At 34.1% G+C, this 16,388-nt stretch overlaps 1 protein-coding gene and 1 long non-coding RNA gene across 2 annotated transcripts in view; one reads left to right on the top strand and one right to left on the bottom strand.

Annotated features, from left to right (window-relative positions):
- Positions 1–2,971, bottom strand: part of LOC134229331 (uncharacterized) — a 34,315-nt gene extending 31,344 nt beyond the window's left edge. The window contains exon 1 of the long non-coding RNA XR_009984160.1: positions 2,769–2,971. This is a non-coding gene — a long non-coding RNA (uncharacterized LOC134229331). The remainder of the gene's footprint in view (positions 1–2,768) is intronic.
- The window catches only part of LOC134229340 (neuroligin-2-like), a 176,459-nt gene that overhangs the window by 40,250 nt on the left and 119,821 nt on the right, over positions 1–16,388 (top strand). The window lies entirely within an intron of this gene.

Genomic DNA, 16,388 nt, shown 5'->3' on the forward strand with positions numbered 1-16,388 from the left:
TGGGTGCAAGTAGCACGAATTACAAGAGTGAAATTGCAGAACTGTGTTGAGAAAAAAAGTCTCTGATGAGACTTGAGCTCTACTGCTTTATTCTTAAAACAGCAGAAGAGTAAAGTCGCACTGCGATTTGGAAGTAAATTAAAAAAAAACAAAGATCATTCGTTAAGATTCTTCTTGTGACATGATTTGTTGCAATCAGACTAAAACTGTAGGTGGAGTAGCCTTTTGCAAAAAATTAAGATATTTTCATATCGGGTTAGAATGACAACAGCAGAATATCACAAACTGATGAATAAAATTATGTATCCTTAAAAGTCTATTTGCTAGTCTAGATATCTTGAAATTAAAAAAGACATGTAGGAGGGGAAGCGTTTAATATTTTTAAACCAAAAAAAATATTTTAGTATATTTCGCAAGTCGTTCATCGAAAAGAAAAACGATAAAAAGAATATATCGTAGTGCAGTCGATATTTGTGCTAAGTTAAACTGAAATCAGATAAAAAACGAATAAAAATTTAGTATCTAAGTGTAATAATTTTCTTCTTTTGTACCATGTTATACTGAAACCACACCATAAGTGTAGGAGTAGGAGTATTTTTGATGAATGATGGACAAACAGTCGGATGGACACTGTACTATCGTTAAGCCCTTTCTTGTCTCTGATCAGAATAGGCTCAGTGATAAAATTAATGTATTGTTGCACTTGGTCTTTCAAATGCCATATGTTTAAGCTAGGTGCATTCAACATCAAGTATAAATCTATACCAAAAGTACACCTCTCTTTTCAAAATTCTCCTCTTTCAGAGGAACCCAAGTTCTAATCTGAGATTTTTACAGCATAATTAAACTTAGTTTGTCAAATACTTAAGTCCTTTTATGTTAATCAATATATCTGCACAGTTTCTTTTCCGTACGGTTATATGTCAAAAATGAATGCGCCACGATGTTTAAGATATGTGGGACATTTTCCTCTAGAAACATTATATATTTTTGGCAATAGGGAGTAGGGAAATAAATGTAATATATGGAGATAATGAACAGTGTTCAAGCTCAAAAGTCCATCAAACAATAAAAAATAGGAGCAGAGCAAACACAGACCACCAAAACATCAAGACCGGTTTACACTATGCATCTTGACACATGCATCTTGGATGCATGTATCTAAATTCACAGTGTGAATACCCCTTGTGTCAGATGTAATAGGTGTTGCATCTTGACAGATCGAATAGTTCTATTCCGTGTGTCAAGATGCATGGAACTGATCAATGAAAAGAAAGGTCAGAGTTGAGATTGAATCATAAGCCTTATATTCCTCCATATGGTTGCAAAAATTGCTTCCCAAGATACACAAAATAAAGAAAATACCAATTAAAACTACAATTACAACCAGAAGTCTCTGTCGAGACTGAAGCTCTACTGGTTTGTACTTATAGCAAAGGAAGAGAAAAGTACTTAAGCAGTTGGAAATTGAAACTTTTCAACAGCAATAAATAGAATAATGATCCTTGATTAAGTCTCTTTATGTTCTTAGTGCAGTCTACTTGCATGCCACATTTATATTATAATCAGACTAAAATTGTATTTGGAGTAGCATTTTGAAAGAATTTCACAAATTTCTATTTTTAGTAACCACGGCAACACCGTTCATCGAAATCAAAAACTGATACACAGAATTATGTATCTTATTGTAGTCTACTTGTGTGCCAAGTTATATTGAAATCAGACTAAAACTGTAGAAGGAGTAGCATTTTGAAAGAATTTCACAGAAATTTCTATTTTTAGTAACCACGGCAACACCGTTCATCGAAATCAAAAACTGATACACAGAATTGTGTATCTTAGTGTAGTCTACTTGTGTGCCAAGTTATATTGAAATCAGGCTAAAACTGTAGTAGGAGTAGCATTTTTGAAAGAATTTCACAGAAATTTCTATTTTTAGTAACCACGGCAACACCGTTCATCCAAATCAAAAACCGATACACAGAATTATGTATCTTATTGTAGTCTACTTGTGTGCCAAGTTATATTGAAATCAGACTAAAACTGTAGAAGGAGTAGCATTTTGAAAGAATTTCACAGAAATTTCTATTTTTAGTAACCACGGAACACCGTTCATCGAAATCAAAAACCGATACACAGAATTGTATATCTTAGTGTAGTCTACTTGTGTGCCAAGTTATATTGAAATCAGACTAAAACTAGGAGGAGTAACATTTTGAAAGAATTTCACAGAAATTTCTATTTTTAGTAACCACGCCAACATCGTTCATCGAAATCAAAAACCGATACACAGAATTATGTATCTTAGTGTATTCTACTTGTGTGCCAAGTTATACTGAAATCAGACCAAAACTGTAGGAGGAGTAACATTTTGAAAGAATTTCACAGAAATTTCTATTTTTAGCTCTACTGGTCAGAGACCAGGCCCCAAGACCATAAACTAAGAACAGACTTTAGTAAAAATTTCAAATCAATATAACTTTGGAAATGATTTTCATAATAAAATGAAATTTTCGTCATATGTTTGACTTGTGTGACATGTTTTAAATTGCAAAATTTTAGGCTAATACATTGGATGAAATTTAAGATATTAAAAATCAAATATTTGACTTAAGTCTGTTCTCAGTTTATTGTCTTGGGGCCAGAAGAGCTTATGCGATAGTAATGTGTCCGTCGTCCGTCCGTCTGTCTGTCTGTCCGTCTGTAAACAATTTTTCTAAACGCTACTCCTCCTACAGTTTTTGTCTGATTTCAATATAACTTGGCACACAAGTAGACTACACTAAGATACATAATTCTGTGTATCGGTTTTTGATTTCGATGAACGGTGTTGCGATGGTTACTAAAAATAGAAATTTTTGTGAAAATCCTTTAAAATGCTACTTCTCCTACAGTTTAAGTCTGATTTCAATATAACTTGGCACACAAGTAGACTACACTAAGATACATAATTCTGTGTAGCGGTTTTTGATTTCGATGAACAGTGTTGCCGTGGTTACTAAAAATAGGAATTTCTATGAAATTCTTTCAAAATGCTACTCCTCCTACAATTTTGGTCTGATTTCAAAATAACTTGGTACACAAATAGACTATACTAAGATACATAATTCTGTGTATCGGTTTTCGATTTCGATGAATGGTGTTGCCGTTGTTACTAAAAATTTGTGAAAATCATTGAAAATGCTACTCCTCCTACAGTTTTAATCTGATTTCAATATAACTTGGCACACAAGTAGACTACACTAAGATACATAATTCTATTTATCAGTTTTTGATTTGAATGAACGGTGTTGTCATGGTTACTAAAAATAGAAATTTTTTGAAATACATTCAAAATGCTACTCCTACTACAGTTTTGGTCTGATTTTAATACAACTTGACACACATGCAGACTTAGCTGCAATAATGTAACCCTCTCCGATTTTTTTTATCTGATATTTTCTGGAGAGGGCTACAATTCCATCGCATCTCCGTAATGGTGCAAATATATTTTTTTGATACGGGTGATTGGAGGCAAAATAAATTATTTTTACATTAAACTTACTTCTTATAAGACGGAATTTTTATTAACTGTCAACAACATAGCCTGTTAAACTCGAAAACCATGTAAAATAAATCTGTGTCTTTCCCAGCTGCAATATTCAGCAGCCATGACAGTTCACGCGTGACGTAGTGAGACTTTCGCTTGACATTTGGAACAACCAAATAAAGCAAATGTCGATGTTTATAAACGATTATGCTATAATATATTACAAAAACATCAATAAATAAAACCATTTCAAGTGTTATTTTTGCGCAAACAGCGATACGTATGCTTAAAATAAGGGAATTCCTAGTAGATCCGCCCCTATAGAACCTAAATTCTCATTGGCTGTCCCAAAATACAATCCATCAAGGTCGGTAAACATGGCGGATAAATTCAAGTTAAGCTGTTGACACACACGAAAAATAACCGATATATGGATCGTTGTGAATATTTTTGGATCGATTTGTGTTTTGCATAATTACATATTTGGATTCCAGGTAACAAATGATAATAAAATAGCCGTTTACTGATAATTTGAGCCGAAATTCGTGCGGGAGTGATCCACTGCCGCATCTGCACCATTATAGAGATCCTAAGGAGTTGTAGCCCTCTCCCAAAAAAAAAAAAAATCGGAGAGGGCTACATTATTGCAGCTAAAGCAGACTACACTGAGATACATAATTATCAGTTTTGTGTTTTGGATTTTGATGATTTATGTTACCATAGTAATTTAAATTGAAAAATCTGTAAAGTTTTATGAAAAGCTTCTTCCACAGTTGTAGTCTTATTGCAATCTTGCCTCAAAAAGAGACTTAATCAAGGATCATTAATCTATTTATTGCTCTAGCTTGTAAAGTTTTAAGTCCCACCTGCTACTTTTCTCTTTCTTGGTACAAACCAGTAGAGCTACAGTCTCGACAGAGACTTCTGGTTAGTAACCACGGCAACACTCTTCATCGAAATCAAAAACCGATACACAGAATTATGTACCTTAGTGTAGTCTACTTGTGTGCCAAGTAATATTGAAATCAGACCAAAACTGTAGGAGGAGTAGCATTTTGAAAAATTGTTTACAGACAGACAGACAGACGGACAGACGACGGACGCATTACTATCGCATAAGCTCTTCTAGTCGCTGACCAGTAGAGCTATAAACTAACTAATTTGATTATTAGTATGTATTGAAGAGATTTTTTTTATAAATGTATATAAATTTTATCTTCCAAGAATTATCATAAAAAGGGAAATTAGGAAGGATTCGTTCAGCTAAAATAAAACTGGAAAGGGAATTTCAAGGTTTTGTTACTTTTTAAGGAGATAAATTTCATCCCTATAAAGTATTCTAAAATATTAATGCATGTGTCAAGACACATAGTGTAAATAAGAAGACGCATCAACATAGAAGCATGAGTTTAGATGCATGTGTCAAGATGCATAATGTAAGCCAGAAGTGGGATCAGGTGCCATGGAGGAGTGAGCATCGCCTGTCGACCGGTCTCTCCCGCCGTGAGCTCTTTGTCATGATCGGGAAATAACGGAAACTCCGTCGTCAATGCAGTGTGTAAATCATAGACTAACATTTCGTATGAAACACGTCAGCCAGCATTTGACCCCATGATAAATTGTATTTGCTGAGAAGGTCACTGATATTCGACCACAGAACTTACGAAATGATGAGTTTAAACGAGACTTGATATTCTTGTTTCTTAGACTTGTTTTTGTCAATAATCTACCTAGTATTACAAATTGTACATACGGGGATCATGCTCTTGCGTACATGTATCGAATCAACTGGGATATATAAATCCGTAAATCCGTATGCAGGTGATGAAAGTGTGCTACTGTATAAGGAAGGGAAGCTGACGATTGAAAAATGAAAGTCATCACGTTTATGATAGAGCTTGGTTGTTTGGTAACCATTTCTCTTCTCAAGAACAAAAATGACAACCCTTGTAAACTTTGAGACATTTCACCTTTTATTATTCATTTCCTACGTAATCTGCATGTATCAAAGAAGTTCTTTTTCGTCAACCTCCCTGTAGTAATATGACGTTTTTTACTGCAAATGGCATTTATGTCTCACACCTAATTCGATGCCTAAAATACCAGTACTAGTATGCTCCAAACCATGATGAATATTGACAGAAAAGTTGACATTACAGGGATGAAAAGTCTACATTATGTACATTTTATACTCCTATTAAGGGGTACCGACCCTCTGATAAGTGAGATAACCTTCAAAGTCCAAAAGCTGAATACTACTCGTAGTTTTCTGTATCAGAATTCCCTTCTTGAGTAGTCAATTTGACCAAATCTAATATATGTTGAAAACATTATCTTCTATTTTTTTTTTTAACTTTTGAAAACCATTCTTTAAAGCCTTATAAATCGAATAAGTTCTATCATTTCAATGACCATTTTTAAAATGGTTTAATGCTTCAACAACCAAATGCAGAATTTTTATCGGTAATTTTGCAATTTTCCCTAACAAAATAATATTTAGAAGAAAGATAACTCTTGCTACATATAACAAATGTGTTTCTTCCTATCAACCACATACAACATTGTAATATTCTGACCATTGAGGAAGCGCTCATGTTTTCTTATATGATTTTAATTATACCCCACGCAACTACATGTAGTTGCGTGAGGTGTAATGTTTTTGACCCGTCCGTCAGTCAGTCCTTTTTTTTTGTCAGCGCAACTCCTCATAAACCGCTGCACAGAATTTCGTCAAACTTTGCAGGTATTTAGGACACAATGTGTAGATGTGCATATTACCAGGAAATTCCGATTCCGTTATTTTTTCCGGGAATTTCCGCACTTTTTAACTTAGGCATTTGGCCATACCTTGAATATAGAGATGAACAGTTTGTCAGCGCAAATCCTCATAAACCGCTGCACATAATTTTGTCAAACTTTGCAGATATTTAGGACACAATATGTAGATGTGCATATTACCAGGAAATTCCGATTCCTTATTTTTTCCGGGAATTTCCGCACTAAAAACTTAGGTGTTTGGCCATACCTTTTATACAGTTTGTCAGCGCAACCCCTCATAAACCGCTGCACAGAATTTCGTCAAACTTTGCAGGTATTTAGGACACAATGTGTAGATGTGCATACTACCAGGAAATTCCGATACCTTTATTTTTTCTTAGAATTTCCACACTTTTTAACGTAGATTTTTGGCCATACCTTGAATATAGAGATGAAGATTTTGTGGCCATACCTTGAATATAGAGATGAAGATTTTGTCAGTTTGCAACTCCTCATAAACCGCTGCACAGAATTTCGTCAAACTTTGCAGGTATTTAGACATATTTAGGACACAGTGTGTAGATGTGTCAAACATATTACACAGTGTGTAGAAATTCCGATTCCTTTATTTTTCTGGGAATTTTGGCACTTTTCAAATTAGATTTTTGGCCATACCTTGAATATACAGATGAACATTTTGTCAGTGCGACCCCTCATAAACCGCTGCACAGAATTTCGTCAGACTTGGCAGATATTTAGGACACAATGTATAGATGTGCATTTTACCAGGAAATTCCGAATCCTTTATTTTTCTGGGAATTTCGGCACTTTACAACTTAGATTTTTGGGGATATCTTGAATATAGTGATGAACAGTTTGTCAGCGCAACTCCTCATAAACCGCTGCACAGAATTTCATCAAACTTTGCAAATATTTAGGACACAATATGCAGATGTGCATATTACCGGGAAATTCCGATTCTTTCATTTTTTCCGGGATTTTCAGCACTTTGAGTTTTGGGGGAGCGTGGGGTATGTGAGCTTGCTCACTTTTTCTTTCATTCGTAATGTATGTATGACACCAAATATTGTTTTCATATACAACTCATATTTTAGGTCACCTGAGTAAACTCAGGTGACCTATTGCTATCTGTTTTCGTCCGTCATCGTTCGTCGTGCGTTAACATTTGTAGCTTCTCTGAAACCGCTGAACTAATTTCAACCAATTTTGGCGTAAAGCATCTATGGGTGAAGGGAAACAAAAATTCTGAATTTCATGGTCCCTGGGGCCTTGGAGGGGGGGGGGCAAAACCACTAAAATAAGTGCAATCTTTAAAAATCCTTTTTACTCCTGGACATCATGCAGTAAAACTATTGGTATGATTGTAATCATCATCGAGTCCTCTACCAAAATTGTTAAATTCATGGCCCCATGGTCAGGGGTCCTAGTGCTAGGGCGGGGCTAAATAGATTATATAGGGAAAACGCATTATTTCTGTGAAATTCTTCTTTACTGCTCCTGGGCATTAGATAACCTAACCAAGTGCATAGTTAAGTAAGTTGAATATGACTGCCCCTTCCAAAATTGTGAATTTTATGGCCCCTGGGTTAGGGGTTCTAGAGTTAGGGCAGTGCTATAAAGATTAAATAGTGAACATTCATAAATTGTTTGAAATTCTTTTTTCTGCTCCTGGGTTTTAAACCAATGAACTATGTACATGATATGAGGAGGAAGGATGCCTCTTTGAGATTTGTGAATTTCTGGGCCCTTGCGTCAGAGCTTCTTGTGTTAGGGCGGGGTTCCTATGTTTATGTAACGAAAATGCATGAATTCCTATGTTTATATAACGAAAATGCATGAATTCCGTTGCTCCTGGGTATTATGCCAATGATCTAAGTACATATTTATGATGAAGAAAGCTGCTTCGTCCAAAATGGTTAATTTTCGGGCCCCTGGTTCAGAGGTATTCGGAGGGGTGGGGGAGGATACATAGTCTGAATTTAGATTAATGCCTTGAAATCTGGACTTTGATATTAATAAACAATTTATTATGAAATAAATTCATGATAAAATTTCCAAAATTTTGAATATGTAGCCCAAGGGAAAGTGGTTCCTTTGGGGTGGGTACATGCACAAGTGTTTCTCTGATCTACCTCTGGGTAGTAAGTAACCAAAGTAAGCATACTAAGTGTATAATTATGATAAGCAATGGTACCTCTTCCAAAATTGTGAATTTCCTGGCCTCTGGTTTAAAACACGAATCAAATTTAATTGTTGGAAAGTTGTTACGGGATACTCCGGTGACCTATAAGGCCAGTGGGTCTCTTGTTAATCATATGTTAAGATAATAAATCGATTACAAATCGTTACTTATTCTATTCTCTGTGTTGTAATTTCATCATGATCTGATATTTCTCAAAAAATTGGCAGCAATACAATCCTCCATTCGAAGCTGATATTAGGTATGAAAAAATGTTAAATTTAGAACGAGGGTCATTATATAATCCTTAATGAGCATGTTTACATGTATCCTATCACTGAGTCGTATTATTGCCTATAACGACATGTCAACATGGGATGCTTACTCCTCTAAGACATTAGATTCCACTAAATTCTGAAATTTCTGGGGGTCCGTTCTAGTATTTTATGCATGTCTTTTCACAGAATTGTATTGTTTGTAGATTCTACCACTGTTCCTTATCTTAACATTGTACGCGAACATGCATGAAACGATGAAACTAAGCGAATCATATTCAATAGATCTTAATACATAAAAAATATATAGTTTCGTCGTTTCTGTTTGTGTATAATTTTCAATGCGTTCTTCCACATTTTTAACCTGTAACAATAACAATTTTTCATGTTGCAAAAATCAATTTAATGCTTACTAAAGTGCACTGAATATCAATATACAATAGCTGTATTGAACATTGCATGGAACGATAACAAGGGAAATCAAGTCTGAGTTTCAGATCGTGCGAGTTATTTTTCTTTGGTAATTAACGAATAGACATAGTAGCAGCACATTGACTAGAAAGCCGCTAATGTTAACGAAATGTATTATAATTATAATATAGGAGCTACTCGCACAAGAGTTGCTTTTTATTCGAATAAAAAATATATTTTGAAAGAAGAACTAGTAATTTTTTTTCTCTAACAAATCATACCAAGTCAGACATACTGCAGAGGAAAAAAAAGGTTTATGCTGTAGACAATTCACATGTATATGCATGGTGATATATAAATATGATATTTATAACGTTTTTAACAGCTATCTCTCGGTGAAAGCACGAAAAGAACCTGTAAAAAGAATTTTAATTATATAAAAAAAAATATAAAATGTGTTGTGCAAGTTATTTAACAGTAATACTGCCTTCTATTGTAATTTTCATCCCTGAAGACTGCAGATTATTAAATAATGATAAAAATTATATCGGTAGTTTGAAATTGAATCTACTATCAATTACCAACACTTCTAGGGAACTATTCTGTGACGAGTTTCCTTTCGTAGAAAACTTAGCGGCAATAACGAATCTACTTTAGAGTGATTGGATTGATTTCACACTCTCAGTGTCACTGAGTACCATTCAAGTAGCGAAGATCAAGTTCGTCGACACAACCCTAAACTCTTTAGTTCTACTTCCGATGGAGTAATGCATTCTCAGTCTGGGAGAAATCCGCATTTAAATGACTTTTTTGTCGGAGAAAGCCTACACGGTTAGCTATTGTCATTGATTCCTGTCTCGTTGGATGTTAAAATTGAATACGTATCATGGAATTATTCAATTGATACATTAAAGATTGGGATTCCAAACTAGTAGAATTGAATTAAACACCATTGATTTATAACGGGATGTGTTAAGACAGACACGCGTATTTAACAGAAAATGAATGAAAAAAAAAGCTTTTCAGCTGTTTCAGTATTTATATACTAAATATCTGTACTCTTCTTTCGTTATATTTTTAAGCATACGTTGTAATACTGAATATTATACCTGTACGTTTAGTAGTTATAGCACAAAAAACGAACTGAGAAAGACACGAAATTGTGATTTTTGGCAAATGCATTTTTCTATTACATAAATACATGTTTTAATTTGTCAATCTTACGCGAGTTTAATGAATGCTGAACTGCAGATGAAACAACTCAAAGCATGTGAAGAAACGAACACCCCGAAATAAAATCAGATATAGCGAAATGAATGATTTACTCAAATTTCTCAACATATGAAGAATTTATGAAACAGACGGTGTTTAATAATAACTTTCAAAAGTGATTTGTCTTACGTCATTAAGACATGTATTTATTATTTTGTCATCATATTATCCGGAAGTGTTGTTGTGTATTACATTTCTCTGTTTTCTTTCGACCTCCCTAGGATTGATGGGCTCTAGCTTTGAAAGATGGGCTTACAGGGGATTTGGCGACATATGTTTTAGTTTGCAATTACATCTATTTCTTATCCCTAGAAACGGGGAGGAAATAGTTCGAATATTTTCATATCGCACGAGTAGACCTTGTAATCGACAAATGGTTTTTTTGTTTTTTAAAAATTTTAACTTTCCTGAATACTGTGAAATGATCATGAGCCTTTTATGTTATAAAAAATACGCAATGAACATGTTTGAGTATGAGAATATAGATAATTTTATATAAAATGTCTTAAGCCAAGTACTCCATGTGAAAGATGATACATGTAATAATTATATGTATAAAACATATTCATGAATTATTTATTAATAATATATGTGTAATATATTAAAAGATTTTTAAAAAAAAGTTAATTACCTTCATGCTATAGAATCCGAAACAGCTGGTACTTTATAAGTGTATTTTCCAACACAGCAGACTAGACAGGATTACAATTTGTCATCATAAAACGGAGAACCTTTTCTGATTTCTTTTGTCTGAGGACCTTAGTTAACGACCTTCTCTTCCCCATGCGAACAGAAACCGAAAAGATAATAAATTATGATATTTTCACTGATGATCAGTTTGTCTGTAAGTAATTCTCAATAAAGAACAGCGCATTTTAGTTAGTCTCATTGTTTTTCAATGAAACTTGGTTTTACCTGAAGACTTCTTAAATATAGAATAGATTGATTGAATGTTGTTTTGACTTGTACCTTTTATACAAGATTTTTTCACTCATACAAAGACTTCACCAAGTAATAGCGAAGGGCTTCAAATGTAGACCTGTACTTGGTACTCATGCTGAACCATTGAGCAGTGAGGGTTCTTTATCCTGCCAACGCCTACCGTGACAATGGCCTAAGTCTCATCCAAAAGAACTGCTACTTTCACTTCAAAGTGCCCAGCGTGCTTAGTGAAGGAACAGCTACTACTTACTTTCTATCGATTAGGTAAGTCGCAAACGTGATTCGAACTCGTGACCTTCCCATCACGGAGAGAGCGTTTTTCCGATTAAGCTACAATAAACGTAAAAAAAAATAACCTAGAAATGTTGCAACTGGGGCGCAATATTTTAAAATCGTCCATCACACTCTCTTTAATATACATAATAAAATTCTATAATTTTAGAATTAGACAGAGTACGCGATCAGTTTCTACTGTTCTCAGTTGTCAAAACGTACAACTTTGTCTTTGTTTACATAGCGGGTTCCAGTAAATGTTCAACCAAGCCTCTTTCTTTACTCCTCACCAAGATATTAACAGTAGTGAAGGAGAAACTTATAGAGCACTCTGCAACAATATATTTGAGAAGTAGTGCACATCAGATGTGGATAAAAAAGGCCAAGGATCTTTTTGGAAAATTTGAAATCACACTAAAAAATTGACTTTATACACAACCATTCCCAGCGATAAATTCAATCCCAGGTTTTTTTTATATCATTGACAACAATTTTGATTTTAAAAAATGGAACTCGTAAATTTACTTGCCTTGCAATTGGTCATTTGCAAAATTATTTTGTTAAAAAAACATTCTGATTGTACACACAAGTACTCTGAAGTTGAAATCAAAAAGATGCTTGAGTTTCTGATTGACAATATCTATGTGGTTTTTGAAGACCAGGGGGTCGTAACATAAAGCATGCTAAGTTTTTGACTTAAGTACGGTCTTAAGTACGCATTAAGCACATTTCTAGGACCTACATAAGTACTACTTAAGTATGTCTTATACCGTAACATAAAGCGAACTAAGCAAGATCTTAGCTAAGTCATACTTATGTATCGAATTAAAATATTTCACAGTGTAAAAGTTCATAATGTAGCGTTGGTTATTACATGTAAGTGTGATATTTACTCACAGACTGAATACTGTAAACGTGGAAATTTTGACGATGTGCTAATTTTGACTATATTGACGATTTTTCTTTTGTCGTCAAAATTTACACTCGTCAAACTTCTTATCATATACATAGCGTCAAAACGGACATTGACCATTGTACATCTTCACCTCTAAATTTATACGGCTTGTTCCTTTTATATCTAAATCAAAGTCACTGTTAATTTCTTTTGTAATTAGTTATGAAAACATAGTGATATATAATCACATTTTTAAAAATCATTGAATCTACCGGTAAATTAGTGTATCAAATACTGCATGCGTAACATAGCGTAATTATCACGCCGTGCTTGACCTAGTTTGTCACCTCATGCAATTGACCGCTTATAATGAAATCAAATTAGGGCAATTTATCTAATCAAATCTTACACACGTAGATAGTCTGTACAAAATTTAATTTTTTGTGATTCCGACGCTGCCTTAATTTGTATCCCCGTCAATTCAAAGATTTGAAACTCGAGATTAAATATTTCGTCAAAATTAACGCTCGTCAATTTTCGTAAACAAAAAATCGTCAATTTTTCAACTCGTCAATATAACCACGTTTACAGTATTGTTTACTTCTTTAATCACGCCTGGCTAAATTGTCACAATTGTCCTAAGGAACTTTTAGTCTTTCCGTCACGTTCTTTTTCACTGGGGTTTTGCTTTTCGTTTGCGAAAGATAATGGCAACTGTATATTGTGTTTGATGCACATACTGTGCAAAACCGCTGTCGCAACTATCCCCTTAAATTGGAGGGAACATTTAATACAGTATATCAAAACATATTATTGGTTTTAAAAATATACATTTGATATTTTCATAAAGTTATTTGTTTATCCCTTGCATGCATTCGAAGGATGAAATAATAGAGGACCTTCAATTCTATCAAGACAGCAAAAACGGCCCTTCCACACACCAAAACATCTTTCAATAGAGTTTCTAGTTTTCATATGACGAGCATAACACTATTGTATTTCATGATAATAATTTTATGAATATCACATTCTTGTTTAAATCTAAATGGGGTTGTACTAGGGAAATTGAACAAAAATGGGTGGGCGAAACCCCTTCCTCAAAGAGGTTGGTAGTGTTATGCTCCATATTTTTCAAATCATTTTTCTCTTTAAACATTACCAAATTTAATACCATGATTTAAGGAATGAATTTAATAGCTACCCATTTTATACGGTATAAACTGGGTTGGGGCAGTTTACGCTTTATAAACCGCGAAGCGGTTTATAAAAAGGCGTAAACTGTTCCAACCCAGTTTATACCGTATAAAATGGGTAGCTATTAAATTCATTGCTTATAATTTAATTTTCATTCATTTGATGTAAGAAAAAAAGATGATTGTTCTAACAAAATGACTTCAATGTGTACAAAATTTGAATGTAACGTCAGGCGGATTGAGACGTTTTTGACGTAAGTCATTGTGACGTAGGCAACCCATTTTATACGAAATGAAGTAAATTTTTTATCCAATCAAATACAGCGTTACAACCAGAATTAAATTATTAAGATATAATAAAATAAAAAGTAAAATGTTTAAGTTTGAAATTATGTGTGTGTGTGTGTGTGGGGGGGGGGGGGGGGGTGTCCTTAACTGCTTACTCAACATCATACACTTTTAGATATTTTATATAGGTGTTATTAGCGAGGGATGGCTCTTGAGTGATTCAGTATATCCACTGACCATGGATGATGACCCTATATTTACAGCCTTTTACTCCCTCAGAGCATCGTTCTTTTCTCTCCCACTTTGTAGAAATATATCAGCCGACGCCATTCGTGTAATAATTGTGTATTCGAACTTATCTTCTTATATCTATTGTGAATAGTGTTTAATTTTGTCTTTATTCACAGACCTCTGAATACTACTCTCAGTTTCTCTGTGATTACCGGCCAAGTTAATCTGTTATTGATTTTCAATCATAATTAATGTACACACATGTATATCCTTTAGGGTTATTTTGCTTCATGTATATGTTTAAATTGCTATATACATGTACACAAGACAAAATTGCTATTTATTGACTTGAAGAGGTATTAGATCATCTTACTAATTTATAGCAAATGAAATAATTTCAATGTTCGTCGTTACATTTTAACAGTTTTACGTATAATGTGTTCATGTTATGTATAACACGCACTTAAGTCACCTATGTTGATCGCCTAAGTTCTGCTAAGATTTGTATTTCTTAGCATCTTTTACGATACGGACTTAAGACAAATAATGTACTTATGTCTTACTTAAGTATGGTCTTAGACTTAAGTACTTTTTATGTTACGACCCCCAGGTCTTCCAACAATCTATTGTAATTTCCATTTGGTATCAATTGCGCCCCGATATTAGCAGACCTATTTTTGTATTCATTTGAGGTAGAACTTGCCCAAAATCTTGAACGCAAAAAGTAGAAAACAGTGGATGTAAAAGTGATGACTTTTAACTTTTCAATCGTCAGCTTCCCTTTTTTTTTTTGCAACAATATACCTTCATCACCTGCGGATTTTATCTCTCAACTGATTCGATACGCAAGAGCATGTTCTACATGTGTACAATTTCTAAAACGAGGTAAATTATTGACAAACAAGTTAATGAAACAAAAATATCAGCAATTTGGTTTAAACACATCATTTCTTAAGTTCTATGGTCAATACAATGACCTTGTCAGCAAATACAATTTATCATTCAGTCAAATGCTGACTGACATTTTTTAAAACTTATTTTAAGACCATTTTTTACACACTAATTGACGAGGGATTTTCGTTATTTCCCGATCATGACAAGGAGCACACGGCAGGTGTGACCGGTCGTCAGGGGGTGCTCACTCCTCCATGGCACATGATCCCACCTCTGATGTTTTGGAGGTCCGTATTTGCTCTGCTCCTATTTTGTATTGTTTTATGGACTCGCAAAATGCATGTACAGTAACCAAAATACACACGACTTTTCAACACTTTATTTCACACAAACAACCTTCACTCCAATATCTTTCGAAACATTCCCGACATCTAGACTGCTGTTTTTTTTTTCAACGAGTAGGAAACTCGAAAGTTTAATTACCATGTCGGTGGTCATTTCTTATTTTGTTTGAAACTTTCTTATTGCACACATTAGGAATCCGAAGTTGATATTAAAAAGATGCTCGAGTGTTTGATTGATACATAAATGACAGTGGTTTTTGAAGACTACAGTTTCTAACAATCTGTCGGAATTACCATGGGTACCATTTGCGCCCTTTTATTAGTAGGCCTATTCTTGCATTCATATGATGCAAAAATAATTTTAAAAAAACTCACAAGTGTCTTTAAAAAATATTTTTGTGGCCTTCCACTTAACATCCATGTATATCAACAAAGTTTTATCAACTAATAAAAGTAATTTCCATTCAAATGTCGACTCGATATGTCCCAGTGAGCTTGAAATAAAACAACCACACAGTCGGTCATGTGTAATCTTTGGGTGGATGTTTTACTGACAATAGACGAGAAAGTTCAACACAAAACGTATTTGTAAGTCAAAAAGCTGACTTCGGCTTTTTCATCGTAAATTTTCCTTATTTAGGGAAGTAATGTTCTGCCATCAGCCGCATACTAGTATGATGATTATGTTTTCCAACATATTCGCTACTCAAAAGCATGCTCTAAGAACTATCAATTTTGAAAAGACAGGCTACTCAAACATAAGTTAATGTAACAGGGATTTCAACAGCCAGCATTTCGTAAATCTTATGTGACCTTATTGGTAAATACAATATATAACGTATCACTGGGGCGTATTTCGGCTGACTTGTTTCATGACCATTGTT

The sequence above is a fragment of the Saccostrea cucullata genome, unplaced genomic scaffold (genome assembly GCF_032062105.1).
Source record: "Saccostrea cucullata isolate Sc308-1 unplaced genomic scaffold, CSIRO_AGI_Scuc_v1 ctg41, whole genome shotgun sequence".
In the NCBI taxonomy this organism is placed as follows: domain Eukaryota; kingdom Metazoa; phylum Mollusca; class Bivalvia; order Ostreida; family Ostreidae; genus Saccostrea; species Saccostrea cuccullata.